A 16,696-nucleotide genomic window follows, 5' to 3' on the forward strand; every position below is an offset into this window, starting at 1 on the left:
AACTTTCACCTTTTCACTTAAAGGAGGTACCTTTACGACTTCTCTTTGGCATATGCACTTTGGGGCATTATTAAGGAAAGTAAGGGCTACTTGAACACAAGCACTGTGATACCGAGACAGCTAATCTGACAACCCAGACGGCTACTGAGTGACTAACAGGCAGGTGGCGCATACAGCATGGACACCCTGGACAAAGGGATGGTTCACATCCTGGGTGGGACAGAACGAGATGGTGCAAGATTTCATCATGCTATTCAGAACAGCATGGTATTTAAAACTTCTTTAAAACTTGTTGTTTCTGGAATTTACCATTTAATATTTTTGGACCACAAGTTAACCGAAACTGCAGAAAGTGAAACCATGGATAAGGGGGGAATACTGTGTGTAATAGTCGGCTCGGGCCGCCATGGCAAATCTCTGGAGGCTGGGTGGCTGAAACAACGGAAGTTTATTTTCTCACAGTTCTGGGGGCTGGAAGTCCAAGATCAAGGTTCCAGCTGACTTGGTTTTTGGCAAGAGCCCTCTTCCTGGTTGCCTTCTTGCTGTGTTCTCACATGGCTGTTCCTTATTGCTTGTGTCCGGGGGGGAGGGGGTGAGGGAAGAAGGGAGAGAGAAAGAGAGCACACTAGCTCCCTGGGGTCTCTTCTTGTAAGGACACTAATCTTATGGGATCAGGGCCCCACCCTTATGACCTCATTTAACCTTAATTACTTCCTTGGAGGCCCCCATCTCCAAATACAGCCACATTGGGGGTGAGAGCTTCAACATGCAAACTTTGGGGGGACGCAAAGATTTAGTCCATAAAATATAGGAAGAAAGATGGGGTTTCTACCTGAAACAGAATGTAGAAAAGTTTTACTGCAAACTAAACAATAAATTGGCTCTGAGATTCCTGGCAAAGAAGGCAAAAAGAGAAACATAATAGGCAGTGTGAATTTAAGTCAGTGGATAATCTCTTAAGCCTTAGTCTTATTGTGTGTTTGTGTTTGTCAAAGTGGTTTCAGACATCGACCAGTAAGGGCGGGGGGCAGGGTGGGATGTATTTCGGGGCTAGAAAGTCTGCTGCACTTCATATCACACTGTAGACTGTTTTTCTACATAGAAGGCTGATTTCAAACACTGCTTGTACTCCTTGGAGCCTGGGTGGAAGACATCAGGAAGCACAAGTTCTGGACTGGAGTTGGGTTTATTGACACTGGAGTCAATAATTGGGCTCTTTGAATCGTCAATGCACATGCAGGAATAAAAGAGAACAAGTAGAAAAGCCACAAATCCTGAAAGCAGATTATTTCAAATCTGAAGGGGATTTGTAACCCCTGCTGCTGATTCAGGTTAATAACGTACTTCTTACCAAAAGTGCTGAAGAAGATCATTTACATTAATTCTTTTGTATTTAAGTGAATTTAAAATGATTTTATCCTAAAAATTACCAATATCTATGAATAACTGGAGGCAACTTATTGGTCACAAGCTAAGGTTGGCATTTTTATTCGAGCTGCTCTGAGTGGGTCAATATAATGCACACAGTGCAAAGGGTCACGACATCATTTGCATGATGACTGCATAGATAACGTTTAGTTGGTGAGTGGTTTGTGCCGTTCTTCAATTCTTTTTGTTTTTTTAATCACTCCATCTTATCTTTAATTAAGTACAAAGACCCTCCAGTCATGTCACCAAGGGATCATTTCACCCACTGCCCTGTTTGGCGGCCAGTCTCTCGTCTCTCTCTTAGGCAATGGTGAGGAGGATCCCTTTTCCTTGGGGAAGAGAAATCCGTGCTTTGTTGTCTTTGCCAATAAAAAAATGTTGGAGAGTTGGGTGGCGAAGCTGTTGCCTGTGGCATCTTTCACATGAACTACCTCAAAAGAACCAGGATGGTGGGCCGGCCCAGTGGTGTAGTGGTTAAGTTCATGCGCTCCACTTTGGTGGCCCAGGGTTTGTGGGTTCAGATCCTGGGTGCAGAACTACACACTACTCATCAAGCCATGCTGTGGTGGCGTCCCATATACAAAATAGAGGAAGATTGGCACAGACGTCAGTTCAGCAACAATCCTCCTCAAGCTAAAAGCGGAAGATTGGCAACAGATGTTAGCTCAAGGCCAATCCTCCTCACCAAAGAAAGAAAAGAAGAAAAAGAACCAGGATATCTCTCTGTTGGTGATCACACCAATTCTTCCAAGGTCAGCACCTCCAGTCACCATATACAGGTTACCAGTGTTAAACTTGATGAAATCAGTAATCTTGCCAGTTTCCAGATCAATCTGAATCACATCATTCACTTTGATGAGAAATCAGGGTAGTGGTTGGTGTGAGCATCATGGGTCATCCGATGAGGGATTCCTTTTGTGCCCACAAAGATCTTTCTAACTTTGCATAACTTGTACTTGGCTTCCTCAGGTGTAATATGATGAATGGCAAGCGACCCTTGGTGTCGTGGATAAGACAAAAATCCTCTCCAGCCTTGTCAATGCTAGTGACATCTATTGAACCAGCAGGGTATGTTACATCAGTTCCAGCCTTGCAGTCAATCTTAATGAACTGCTGCATGCGAATCTTCTGTAGTTCATCTCTTGTCAGAGCATACTTAAGTCTGTTCCTTAGAAAATGAGGGGAAGACGTTCTGTCAGCTTGTGGAGACTGGTAGATGGACAGGGAGCAGACACACTGGTCAGTTTATCAGCATCCAGTGCTTTGGAGATGCTCCATGCTTCAGATGCTCCTCGGGACCACGAGCTGTGGCTGTGCTAGCCATGAAAAGAGCATCTTCAATTTTTTTTAGCTTGTCTAAACTTTGAGACGAATTTGGTTCTTAAACCTACTTTGTTTTCTCAAAATTGCAGGCAGGGAAAAAATAATTCTGATCACTTAGATTCCTTCAAAATGACAAATTCAAGAATATCAGTGTCTGAAAGCATAACCAGAAAAACAAGTATAATGTAAATGCAAAAATTTTATGCCTTCGTTCACCCTTTTGTTCATTCATAATTTGGCCAATTTTTATTGAGTACCATCTATATGCCAGGATATTTGTTAGACTCTGGGTAAAATGTGATCTCTTGGAACTTCCATGGCTATTAAAATGCAGTCCTGTGTGATGGCCGCCATCCTAGAGATACACACAAGTCTTACTGGACCGCTTGTGGGGGTCACCTTTCCTAGAGGAGAAAATTTGGGTTGGTTTCTGGAGAAAGTGGCACGTGAGCTAAAAGACGGATAGGAGCAAGCCATGGAAAGGGTGCGGTGTTCCAGAGGTGACATTATATGCATGGGAGCAGCTGGTTCAAAGGCAGAGATGCACAACTGAGTGATAACTGAGAGAGTGGCATGTGGTATGCGGCATGTAGAGTGAAAGTAGTGTGAAGCAAGAGGAAAAGCTAAGATAGAACTTGGCATGCCATGCAAATTTGGCACTTTCTCCTAAAACCTTTGGAGGGTTTTAACAACTGGGTTGGGGCGATCAGATCTTTTTTTTGAATGACAGTGCCAGTAGGAGTATGGCAGACGGATTGAGGGTGGGATGCAAGAGCTGTAGTCTGAGATCAAGTTAGAAAACTATTGCAGTAACCCAGGCAAGAAGTGGTGACGTCCCGAACTAGACTATTTCCCAAAGACATAAAAACAAATCTCCTCCACAATCCTGGGCCAGATGTTTTAAACAGTTATTTAGAAGAAAGCAGATAGCATCTGCTTGCAGGCAGGGTTAGTTAATTTCTCTCTTTCTCATTTAAAAAAATATAACCCGTCAATGTAATTTCGAAGCCATACGATATTTTAGAACTCTCTACGAAAAAAACAACAGATAAGCAGACATTAAACCATCCATGCTCACAAACATCAATGCCCTTCTCAGGCAACCCTATGCAGATTAACCAGAATCAAACCTGAACATTTTAATCGTAACATATGTTCTGTCATCTGCCAATGTGTTTTCAAGTCCATGCAGATGTGACCGTATGCCACAATGAATGAATGACCTGGAAAGATCAAAGTTATTTGATCTGGTTCCATGATTTATAATTTCCAAATGAACATGAAGAGAAAATAGCAGGCATCAAACATCCATCTATGCTGGTACCAGGTCATACGCTGTAATTCTACCCGAGGACAAGTTTCCATGGTAAACAGGGTAGGCCTTGCCAGACGTCACAGGTTTCCAAAAAGCAGCTCTGTCCCTCTTGGGAGAACTTTGTAACTGGAAAAGAAAATCTTCATGGATGAAATCTCCAGAAAAATAAAGTCGCAGACTGTATTTCTGCAGTAGGCCCTTTGCCAAACGTCGCATCAACAAGGATGCTGTCGGCAGTGACCCGTCCTATGGTAGAGGTGGCAAAATGCTCCCGCCAAACCCTGTTTTCATTTGCTCACAGCTTCCTAGGAAAAAAAAAAAAATCTTACTTTGAGTTGAAACTTTCCACGTTTCATCCCAATCCAAAGGTGACTTAAAAAAAAATTTTTTTTGGAAAGTTGAGTTAAAGTCAAGTGAAATTTGTAAAGTTTAGTCATTTGGGGAGATATGTGTACACAAACATCTCGCTGGGTAACACCAAAAAATTACATTTTCGTTTCCCTTGTGACTTTTGGAAGACTAACTCCTTTTGGTTGTTTCTTTTGAAAGGATTTAACCCTGTCTATGTTATAGGGGCAGGAAACCAACCATTTTTTCAATTTACTCAAACAGGTTTTTGCCCATGAAGAACTAATAAGACTACATATTAAATCCACTAGGAGTTTAAAAAAATTTAGAATGTCCCAATAGATATTTGATAGAAAAAATATTGAAAAATAATGAGTTTAATTCAATTAAATTGAACCAATCTACTAAGTACCAGGCACGAAGTGAGGACTCAGTGTTTGAGGAATATAAAGCTGCAGAAGGAGGATCCTGGCCTCAAGGAACATATTATTTGGGAGTGGAGGTAAGACGAACATAAATGGCAATAATAGAAAGCAGAATACAATAAACGTGAAAGCAGCGGTATAAGCAAAATGATGTGGGACCACGGAAGTGGGAAAAGTTAATGCTGATCTGAGGATAGGAATAGTTTATTCTGGGTGTTGAGGGATTGAAGGCGGCAAAGATCAGTGAGTTGGGAAGGACATTTCAGACTAGAGAACAGAGTGAGCACAGCCATTGAGATTAGAAGTGGGACTAGTCAAGGTGGCTGGGCTGTTGGATATGACAGAGGAAGGAGTAGAAAATAAAGTTAGGAAAAGTTGAAAAGTTAGGCTCAGAGTTTCTCCATGGGTACGCTATTTGTATTTCAGGGTGGATGGTTTTTGGTCATCTCAAGGAACGTGTAGCCCTGATCCCAGCGTTCTAAAATCCAGCGGTGCTCCGTGTCATTTTGACCACTGGAAAGAATCCCCCGAACACTTTCAAACACCCCCTGGGGGAGGCAGCATCACATCTGTAGAGAATGACTTAGGGGTCTTGGATACCAAGGTTGGGGACAGTCCCTAGTTCTGTAGGTGATGAGTGTCAACTAAACCATTCTGGCCAGAGCAAGGGTGTGATCGGATTTGGGATTAAGGAACATGGTTTCTGGAGATTGAATCAGAGGAGGAGAAAATTGGGAAGTAGGGTACCAATTCAATCTATTGCAGTAGTCTAGGCAAGAGTCAATGTGGACGCGAACAAAACAATTTCATCACTTTTGTGCCTGAAAACGTTAATAGACATTATCAGTTCTCGAGCTCTTCCTCTTGCCATAGTACTGAAACTCCACAGCACTGCATTGCAGAACTCTTTGTGCTGGAGCTGCTTTCCTGTTTTTTTTCTTTCCCCAAATTAATATCATATGGTAAATTCAGTATTACAAAAACAAGATTTTTAGAGGGTGATCATAACACCCTTTCTACAACATGCTTCCTAATCCTAGAATAAACATTTGGAGGCGGGGAGCTCTATTTAAAAAACAAGACAAAAGGAATGCTCTCTGTTTCATTTTAGATAGTGTTTGGATTCTTTCACTTCTTGATTGTTTTTTTCTTTTTTAAAGGAAGGCTCTGTTGACAGTAGATTGAATAGTTTTGAATCCCAGATGTCAGTGCAGTGGAAACTCAAAGTGGATCGGCAGATGGAGTCTGTCAGGAGCACCGCTCGTTGCCAAAACAGAAGACAGTGCCCAAGGCGAGGGAGGCGGGGAGGGAGTGCTCTGCTCTGTGCAGGAAATCCTCGAGACCGGGGGTGCGCAGAGAGCACCCGTCTGCACGTATCCGGAGGGTGGCCTGGCGCAACACAGCAGCTGTGATGGCATCTTGTAAGGCGTCCTTCTCTCCCAACTGCTGAAGTATTGCTGCCTTCTGGTTTGCTCAAGGAACTTTGGAAGGGACTACACTGACAGAAGATCAGCCACAGACATGTCATGCTGAAATTTTCCTTAAAAAAAACCCTCTTCAGGGAACTTTCAGGTGGCTTTTTGTTTGAGACAAAATGGGATTTCAAGCACATTAAGCAACTGAAAACATGTACCACATCCACACAGAGGCCCGAGGACCTGAGAATGCAAAGTTGCATCTGATCCCGTTCTTTAGTGAGACTCTCCTTCTCCAAACCTCATCCTTTCAGCCAGGTTCCTGTTACTGGTTTCTAAAACTGGCTTGGGCCCCGACTCAGATTTTCTGGGGCTATATTCCCTTCAGATCCTCTTGTGCAAAATTGTTAATTTTGCTCTTTGTTGAGGAATATACTTAAAAAAATAATGATCGCAATGTTTCTGATTTTCCTGCCACTTTCTATGTTATACAGCAGTTTCATCTATATTAGCTCATTAAATCCTTGGAAGCTCAGAGGATTAGGGACTTACCCAAGGTCACAGAATGGAAAATCCAGAACTCAAGTGCAGGTCTTTTAACTCCAAGACCGTGTTGTTCCCTCTAAAGTTTGCTATTCAATGACCAGCACTTTGATCCATTGAACCGATGGTGAGGAGGGCCAGGACTTCCCAGCAGTAAGATCTCCCAGTTTTGACCTAGGGTCTGCTGCTTTGAATGATGAGGAGCCACTCCATCGGCAGTTTCTAGCACTGTCTTCTAGAGATTGTTATTGATGGTGCCAGCTTTCGTGGATCACGGTCCGCAGTGACAGGAGATGCCAGGGCTCCAGTTCCTGGTGGCCATTCCTCTTTATATTGTTGCTTGCAGTGACTCCCAGCGGCATTTTCTGCTGACTGTGGTGACTCCCACCTGCTCCTGTCAACAGCTCTTGAAAGGCCGTCTGGGTCGTTTCAAAGTCTCTTGCTTCCTGGAATAGCTCCGTGGCAAGGAGACAGCACAGCGTCACAACGTCAGCACCACCTCTGAGGGCAGATCAAAGCTCTGGTGCTCCACAGTTCTTACTGGAACTTCTTCAGATTGGCCCCTGAAGTGACTTAGAGAAAGCAAGACTGTGTAAGGGTCCGTAACTTCACACTGCTAGCTTCCTGGATTTTGCTGGATTCTGAGACAGATTTGGGTCCACTAAGTCTCTGTTGGTTCAGAGTGAGTGCTTTGACCTTCTTCTGTCAGAAGTCACACGTGTAGCCCGTAAAATTTCTCTCTTCATGCTCAGTCTTTCCTTATTGTGCGTTTCTATGAAACCAGCCCCAGAAACTGCCCTAGGTATCTCAAAATTCTCAAGCTCTTATGATTTTCTAACAGTGGCCCCGGGTTATGTAGAAACTCAAAATTATTTCCCATAACCACTGAGCAATAATAGTGAGGTAAGATTTATTTGGGGCTTGCCACAGGTGAAGACCTGTTCTAAGTGCTTTCTATTAACTTTTAAAATTCCCATAACACACCCTTGAGGAAAATCCTGTTATAAGCTCCTTTTACAAACATGGAAAAGGAGGCTTATGATGTTAAAAAATTTGCTCAGGAGGTAATGAATGAGAGCTGCCTCCTGGTCCTTTCTGAATTCCAGAAGTTTCTAGTGGATAAGAAGGCTACATCGCATTAAAAAATTTGAGTACATCCTCCATCCTCCTTGCAGAATGCCACATTTTCTCTGAGGGCAGATGTCTTTAAGCCTCATGTGGTCTGGGCAGAGTTAAGACTTCCGTGGCAGACACTTCCTTTCTTATCTAACAGCCATTCCTTGTTCTTCCTTGCCAGAGTCCCTGATTTTTATTCAGGTAGCAATGTGCTGTGGAGCCCCAAGCGACTGGATCCTTGTTGGCTTCATTCAACCATAGCAATCCCATTCTCCTTTGCACGTTTAGTATAGGGGCAGTTTTGGGTGAGTCGGGGGATCTTTGAGGAGCTTCTCGACAAGATATTCCTCTCTGAGTGAAGACAGAGCCACCTGGAGAGAAAGCCCGTTTGCCCTCCTTCTCTTCCTGCTTTGGGTAATGTTGAGTGAAGAGGTGACATCTGGGGTCTGGAAGCTTGTGGCCATGAGATTATCAGCTTGAGATGGAAATCAATATCCTGTGGATGGCAAAAGGGGAAAATAAAAAAACAGTCTGGGTCTTTTTTAATGTTATGGAGTCCCCAAGTTAACCCTTGGACCACTTTTGAATTTCTCAGAAAGTTGGTGGTAAATGTCCTTATATTTATGCCAATACTACTCAAAATGTGGGAAGTGTATGCTGGTCCACAAACCATTTGTTACTGCTCTGTGAGGAGATTAGGACAGAAATTGACAAAATGGGTTTAGCTACTTCTATAGTACTTTGACATTGCTGTTAAACCAGTGACAATAGACCTGTCTCATTGAACAAGATATTGACCAGTCCAGGATGGATTGGAAATTAAAACAACGACGCCAATAACAACAACAATGCCATAGATAATTTAGTTGAATTTTTTCTTACTATCAGCTAAGAGTATTCCTAACTTACAGACCTCTTAAGAAAAGAAGGTTGCATCCACGTGACTGATATGCTCTTGAATTTAAACAGATCTATTATGGCACACGGTAGAGACCTGGACGTAACAGGCCTTCTGCTTATAGGATGTCTTAATAATTGACCTAAAATGTGTCTTTCTGTTTGATCTGATTCTTCTGTGGTTGTCATGCTTCGAGGGAAAGCCAAACCACTCGAGCCATGCAGGGTGGCACAGACTAGCCACTTGCTGAATGCAGCACAAGTGTGAAGTTGGCAGCGTTCAGCTCAGCGCTCCCTCACATGGTCCTTCAGAGGCCCCCCCCACCGCCCAGCCAGCCCGTTATCCCTCCTGGCCTCTCCCCTGTTCTTGTTTTTGCTCTCAGCCTGACACCAAAAATCTTTAATAAGCTTTATGGGGAATTTAGCCACTTAAGACTTTGAGGCTTTGGGAAAATCACTCACCTCTCTGAGTCTCAGTTTCCTTGTTTGTAAAACGAGGATAATGTGACACCTCATTATGTAAATAGTAACAACGATACCTAACATTTATCGTGTGCTTCCTGTGTGCTTGGTACAATTTGAAGCCCTTTCTAAGTGTTACCCCATTTGATTCTCCTAATAACTTTCTGACGTATGTGCTACAATTTTATCTCCATTTCATGAATGAGGTCTGCGACAAGGTTACACAGCCGGGAGAGGAGCTGTGATCTGAACCTGACATGACCACTAGCGTCCTCCTGTTTGACCACCATACTGCAGTTCCCTATTGTAAGTGTACGAAATTATCAATATTACGTGATTAAAAAAATTTTGGATCAAAAAATAGTTTATCTAGTGATTTTGTCTGTGTGAACCAGCCATTCATATAATTGTGTATTCACATGATTAAATGTGTAGTAATGAGCCATTTCAGAGCACCCAGAAAGAAAAAAAAAAAAGGAATCAGCTGGAACATCTGGCTTCTGGTTGGTTTCCTGTTCAGGAGTTCCTAAAAGCAAACTTAATTATAGTGTTGATCTTAGTAGATTAGAACATATGAACGGCTTGGAGTATATTGCCAATTGGACGAACCCCTTTCAGGTTGATCACGCAGCAGCCAGAGGCAGTGGAAAGATCTACTTAATTCCTTGGTAATCAGCCTGTTTGATGGAAAGCAGGGCTAATTCCAGGAACACACAAGACCAGGATCGGAGGAGCTGGCCTCCAGGGCTGGCTCTTTCACCACCTGGCTAAGTGACATCGGGCAAGACACTTAACCCTTCCAAGTTTAAGCTCTCTTTGCAGTGAGGCTCAAATGAAATCATAGAGGCGTAAGTTGCTTGTAGACTGTAAAACTTTCTGAACAGAATTTTTATGTTTTATATTTATATTAGTGCCTAACCCCTGATATTGACACTGTGGTATATTTGGAAGAAGTAGCGTGCTTTAATGAAAATTCCACTGTCTCAGAGACAAGTGATCTGGGTTCCAGTCTTGCTCCATCTCCAGCCTGTTGCAGCAATGTTTTCTTACGTGACAAATGAGGGATGTATGTGGAATGAGGGTTTCTTTTTTTTTTTTTTTGGTGAGGAAGATTGGCTTTGAGCTAACATCTGTTGCCAATCTTCCTCTTTTTGCTTGAGGAAGATTGTTGCTGAGCTAATATCTGTGGCAATCTTCCTCTATTTTGTATGTGGGATGCCGCCATAGCATGGCTTGATGAGTGGTGTGTAGGTCCACGCCCGGGATCTGAACCAGTGAATCCTGTGCCGCAAAAGCAGAGCACGTGAACTTAACCACTATGCCACCAGGCCAGCCCTTGGGAGGGTTTCTAAATGATCTCTAGGCCTCTGTGCCATTTGACCATCAAAAATACTGAGATATTGGGGCTGGCCCCCTGGCTGGTGGTTAAGTTCGTGTGCTGCGCTCTGGTGGCCCAGGGTTCGCTAGTTTGGATCCTTGGCGCAGACCCACACATCACTCATCAAGCCATCTGTGGCAGCACCCCACATAGAGGAACTGGAATGACCTACAACTAGGATATACAACTATGCACTGGGGCTTTGGGGAGAAAAAGCAAAAGAGGAAGACTGGCAACAGATGCCAGCTCAGGGCCACTCTTCCATAAAAAAACAACGGAGATATTTTCTTCAGGTACTTATTAACAGATTACTACTGTTACATTTCTACATAGCTGAAGCACATCTTCAAAGGACACCAGAAACTGTCCTTTTGACGTGCAAAAACAGACTGTACAGCCTTGGATCAAGAGGGCATCACGTGGACACAGCCAGATGTGGTCTGCGAGGGAAGAAGCTTGTATATGTGTTTGGAGAGCACCCCGGGTACGTCGCTGGAGTGGACCCTGCATGAGCACAGTGTTGCAGAGGGATTTTCTAATCCCGGGATGCAGCTAAGGTTAGCAATAGCAGCTCTGCTTAGAAAATCAGAGCTACAAAGTTCGATGTGGAGAATGAGGAGACTGAGGGTCAGGAAGGACACATATTTGCCTGAGGCTGCACAGATAATCAGCAGGAAGCAGGCTGGAGCCCAGCTCACCTAATTCCCAGGCCAGGGCTCTTTCTCTTGGTCCATGCAACTTTATTTACAAAGATGACATTATTAAAATTATCCTGAGGAATTGCTCAAAGAAAGCATCATGAAACACCGAAAGAATACAAAACCTCTGAAGCACTGAGATGATTTATCTATTTTTCATTCACCTCATATAAGACAAGTGGATATTTTAGCAATGCGTTTTTTAAACCAACATGTACCATGCATACATAATTCAGGAGCATCCTTCTGAGAGTTATATATAATTGCAAAGATAATATTGCCATATCAAGCTGATGAAAGTCTATATTTGAAAGAGTTCTCTTTTTGATGTTGTTTCACAGGCATCTGAGGCAGTTCTCTGAAAGAACTCTTCTATTTTGTGTGGAGCATAACGTAAACACTTACCCCCGACCAACCAGAAGGAAATACATGGTGGTGAAAAATCATCGCCAGGGAATGGCCTAGACAGAGCAAGACCTGGGGGTCATGGTGGATGATTAGCCAAATATAAACCTACAATAGTTTATTGTAAAAGCAAATATTCTACTTGGACGTTTCAAATGGGGAAAGCTGTATTGGAGCCAGAATTATAGTAATTTTCCTATTATCCTCAGTGTTTGCCAGTCCTTTAATTTAGCACTGAGTCTTCTTTTGTACTTCTCTTCAAGGAAATTGGATAAATGGCATAGAGACAGTAGAAAACAAGGAGCTCAGTGATTAAAATGCAAAGACGAAAACCTTTCAGTCATGTGCTACTTTATTATAGAAGATGTTATTAGCTACTAGAAGACAGAGAAGGTCAGATGAGATAGCAGAAAAAATGTCTACAGTCACGCACCACATAACGACGTTCCGGTCAACGATAGACCGCATATACGATGGTGGTCCCATAAGATTAGCACCATGTAGCCCGGGTGTGTAACAGACTACACCATCTAGGTTTGTGTAAGTACACACTATGATGTTCACGTAAAGATGAGTTTCTCAGACCATATCCTGTTGTTAAGCAACGTGTGAGTGTAATTACAAGATTCATTGAGATTAGATGGCATATGAATAGCTAACATTTTTTGGGTCCTTATTATTTGTCAGGCACTGTGCTAAGTGCTATTCATGAACAATCTTATTTTATCCTCATAAAAACATAGATGGTAGCTACTATTATTATTTGCATTTAATAGATAAGGAAAGTGAGGCTGAGAGATATTCAGTAACCTCTCCAAGATAACACAGCTGGAAAGAAGATGGGAAGATACTGTGGTTACCACCCAACAGCTATTCTCTCTTTTATTTTGCAAAGAGAACCCCAATATTTTTCATCATGGGGGGCAGGTTCTCTTCAGCCCCAGGGGTGATTTTTCATTGGTCTAGTTCAATCATGGGGATGTTCTTACCCTTGCCAAGTAATTGGTTCAGGCGTGAGAATGAAACACAATTTTGGTCAATGTGATAGGAGAGGAAATCCAGGTGGGGCCTCTGGAAAGCTTATCCTTGTTGTTAAAATGACACTTTGCACTTTCCCTGCCTTGGGATGCTCTGGTGTGAGGCTGTGGTACACGGAGCACGTGAAGACATGAAGCAAATGTGAAGGGAGAAAACCAAAGGACAAAGGTGACATAATGCAGATGGCAGAGTGGAGGGATGGGAAGGCCCTGCTGAAGCGACCAACCCTAATGCCACCCTATCTCAGAACTTATTAGGAGAGAAAGTAAATATTCTTACCCCCTACGCCACTTTTGGCTGGTTTTTCAGCTACTTGTTGCTGAACGCATCCTCATTGATAAAGTGAAAACGCTAGCATTTAGACTCGTGTCTATCGGATGCCAGAGTCTGTGTTCTTAACCACTACAGGAAAGTGAGGGAGACAAACAAGAATGTGTCTATAAAAGCAAAGAGCAGCCCAGGGGCAATGAATGGGTTGGCTCAAGCAGAATAATAAACCTAACTGTGTTGTTAGGGAGAACAATGGTGTTTAAAAGAAATTAGGGAGAAAAATGGCTTGAGAGTGGCTTGGGGTTATGGGAAGTGGAAAAAGAGTCTTGTAATTTCGTGTTATTTGTAGACATTTTTTCCATTCACTGGCCAGTGATTCAGCTCTCCACTTGTCCAGGCTCATGCAAATATGACATGTGAGGCATCTTCCAAAGATAAGTGATGCTGGGGGGAGCAGTATGCAAGCTGAACTGTACAGTGGTCAAGCCATTCGGGTTATATGTGAATACTCTTTAAACTCCTATCTTAGGTGACATTGCTGGGATCAGGTTAGGGTGTGGCACCTCCAGGCCTGGGCTGGGTGAGCGGGACTTACCCTGGGTTAGGGGTATTCAAAGTGTGGTCCATGAACCTCTGTGGGTCCTTGAATCCCATTTAGGATCTCCATAAGGTCAAAACTATTTTCATAATAATATTAATATTATTTTCTTATTTCTTTTCTTATTCTCAATGTCTTGTGACTGAATAGTGGAGTTTTTAATTACTACATGAAATGTGCTATCACAAAGATTCAAAGTGGAAGCAGATATAAGAATTCACCTGTCTTCTGTTAAACTAGATATTACAAATTTTGCAAATATATGAAACAGTGATGCTCTTTGTACTATTTCTTTTTGTTTTGGAAAATGTAGTTTTTAAAAATAAAAACTTGCTATTTATCTTAACATGTAATGAGTTTACTATTGTCATTTAAACATAAGTAAGTAAATATTTAAGAAATTCTCAGTTTTAATTTCTTTTTTTTTGTTTTTTTGAGGAAGATTAGCCCTGAGCTAACATCTGCCGCCAATCTTCTTCTTTCTCCTGAGGCAGACTGGCCCTGAGCTAACAAGCATGCCCATCTTCCTCTATTTTATGTGGGACACCTGCCACAGCATGGCTTGACAAGCAGTGCATAAATCCACACCTGGGATCCAGACTGGGGAGCCCTGGGGCCGCTGAAGCAGAACATGTGAACTTAACCTCAGCACCACTGAGCCAGCCCCACAGTTTTAATTTCTAATGTGAAAAGTATCAATAGTTAAAACTCATGTAAAATTTCCTTGGGGTCCTCAATAATTTTTAAGAGTATAAAAGAGCCCTTAGGCCAAGAAATTTGAGGTCTTCTGCTCTAGACTTTTATGCTTAATGCTAATGGAGAAGAGAGAGTTGTAAGAGAGAGAGCCTAACATGAAGAAAAGTCTAAATTGAAAACCAGGCTCAAACTTATTATTCAGATTGAAGGAGCTGGGTAAAGAAGGAAAAGAAGCTAAAAGGCAGGCACTAAAGAAACCCCGGAAAAGTGGGAGGTTCTAAGCTGGTTAATGGGGGGTGGTGGTAGAGAAGTGAAAGCAGAGGTGCAGGAGTTTTTCTCAAAGGAAGCTGGTGGTCTCCAGTTGTTTGAGGGGGGCCATGGAAGCACTTCAGCATGCTGAGTCTGTTTGAACAGGAATTATGGATCAAAAACTGAAAATAAATCCCTCTGAAAAAATTCATGATTCCTGGAGTTGTAAGTATTGCTCAAAAGATATGATGGGGGGCCAGCCCTGTGGCCAAGGGGTTAAGTTTACGTGCTCCACTTTGGCGGCCCAGGGTTTCGCTGGTTCAGATCCTGGGCGTGGACGTGACACTGCTCGTCAGGCCATGCTGAGGTGACATCCCACATGCCACAACTAGAAGGACCCACAACTAAAGATATACAACTATGTACTGGGGGGATTTGGGGAGAAAAAGCAAAAAAAAAAAAGCAAAAAAAAAGAAGATTGGCTACAGTTGTTAGCTCAGGTGCCAATCTTTAAAAAAAAAGACATGATGGATTTAAGTTATATAACTTGTCTATGACAGGTCATAGAGACGTGAGGATTAAAAACTTTTGGTCCTAATTTTGGCTATTTGAATAAATTAAAGGTCTGGTTTTATTTCAATTCACTAGAAGCTTGCCAACAGCATTGGATGCTTTAGGTAGAGTTTCTTCTTGTACTAAATGGCCAAATGATGCCTCTTTACAGAAAACTTTCCTGTTAAAGGACTTCCTTTTACTCTTTACTGAATTGTTTTCAAAGCAAGTGTAGCCATTCCCTTACTTTTGATCACTGGGCACACAAAAACCTTCTGAAAATGAATGATTGGCAGGGAACTCCTAAACGGAAATAATAGTATATAAATGATCAGGGCCTCACAGTTGGCAGAAGGAAATGCGAAACCTCTCTGGAGGGACACTTCTTCAACACAGGGTACACAAGATTTCCATAGACAAAGCCACAAGGAAGGTAAGCTTACATTCCAAAATTATAAAACATGAGAGAAACAATTCTTTATGAGTGACAGTGCCTCAACTGATAGAACAATCAACTGGAAGCTATCAAATACTTATGCTTAAAGTGGCAAAGAAGAGGAAATAAAAATATAAAGCAAAGAGGATTCTGAAAAAGAACAGGTACATTTAAAAATAATTAAATAAAACTTAGAAATGGAAATGTGTAGACATTGAAATTTGGATAGGTTAAAAATGCTAGATATGGCTAAAAAGAGAATTAGTATACTAGAAGATGAATCTGAGAAAATTATCTGGAATGCACTGAAAAGAAAGAAAATGTTAGAAAATATGAATTGTCAAGAGACAGTGAGGCTATAAGAAGGTGAAACATGCATCCACTAGGAGTTTCAGTAAGAAACAATAAGGAGAATGGTGGAGAAGTACTATTCAAGGATAAAGTAGCTGAGAATTTTTTTCAGCATTGATTAAAAAAATGAGTCCTAAGTCTCAACAAGCACAGCAAAGTTCTCGGCAGAATAAAAAAATTAAATCCACATCTAGATGCATCTTAGTGAAACTACAGAACACCAAAGACAAAAAGAATATAATAAAAGCAACTTTAGAAAAAAGACAAATTAACAAGAAAGGAATGGCTGGAGACCTCTCAATAGGCAATAAAAGAAGTCACAAGACAGTGTAAAAATATCCTCCAAGTGTTAAGAAAAAATAAATATTGACCTTACTTCTATAGCCAGCTAAACTCTGTTTTAATACTAAAGTCTCCTTTACCCCCAAAACAACATTTTCAGACAAAATAAAACTGAAAGAATTTAGCACAAAACAACCTTGATGACAAAACTACTGAAGGATGTAATTCGGGAGGACGAAAATTAAACTGAGAGGGAAAGCGTGAGAAGGAGTGGTGAGAAAAGGAGCTGCTGTTTTTCCTCTTACTGCTGCTGGGTGTCCAGCGCCTTCCATCGGATCAGGGGTAGAGTCTGAGCGTGGAGATGAGGTACGGAGACGTTGTTGTTGCTGCCTGTTTGCTTCTCTGTGTATATCACAGTTTTCCATAGGATCAGTATTGCAAATAGCGATTAGGTTCCTGGGCTGGCCTTTA

General features: G+C 42.1%; 1 pseudogene; it reads right to left on the reverse strand.

Moving 5' to 3' along the window:
- Nucleotides 1–5: 5 nt before the first annotated feature.
- Nucleotides 6–16,686, reverse strand: LOC124249454 (40S ribosomal protein S4, X isoform-like; annotated as a pseudogene).
- Between the last annotated feature and the right edge of the window lie 10 nt (nt 16,687–16,696).

The sequence above is a fragment of the Equus quagga genome, chromosome 13, assembly GCF_021613505.1.
Source record: "Equus quagga isolate Etosha38 chromosome 13, UCLA_HA_Equagga_1.0, whole genome shotgun sequence".
NCBI classification, from domain to species: domain Eukaryota; kingdom Metazoa; phylum Chordata; class Mammalia; order Perissodactyla; family Equidae; genus Equus; species Equus quagga.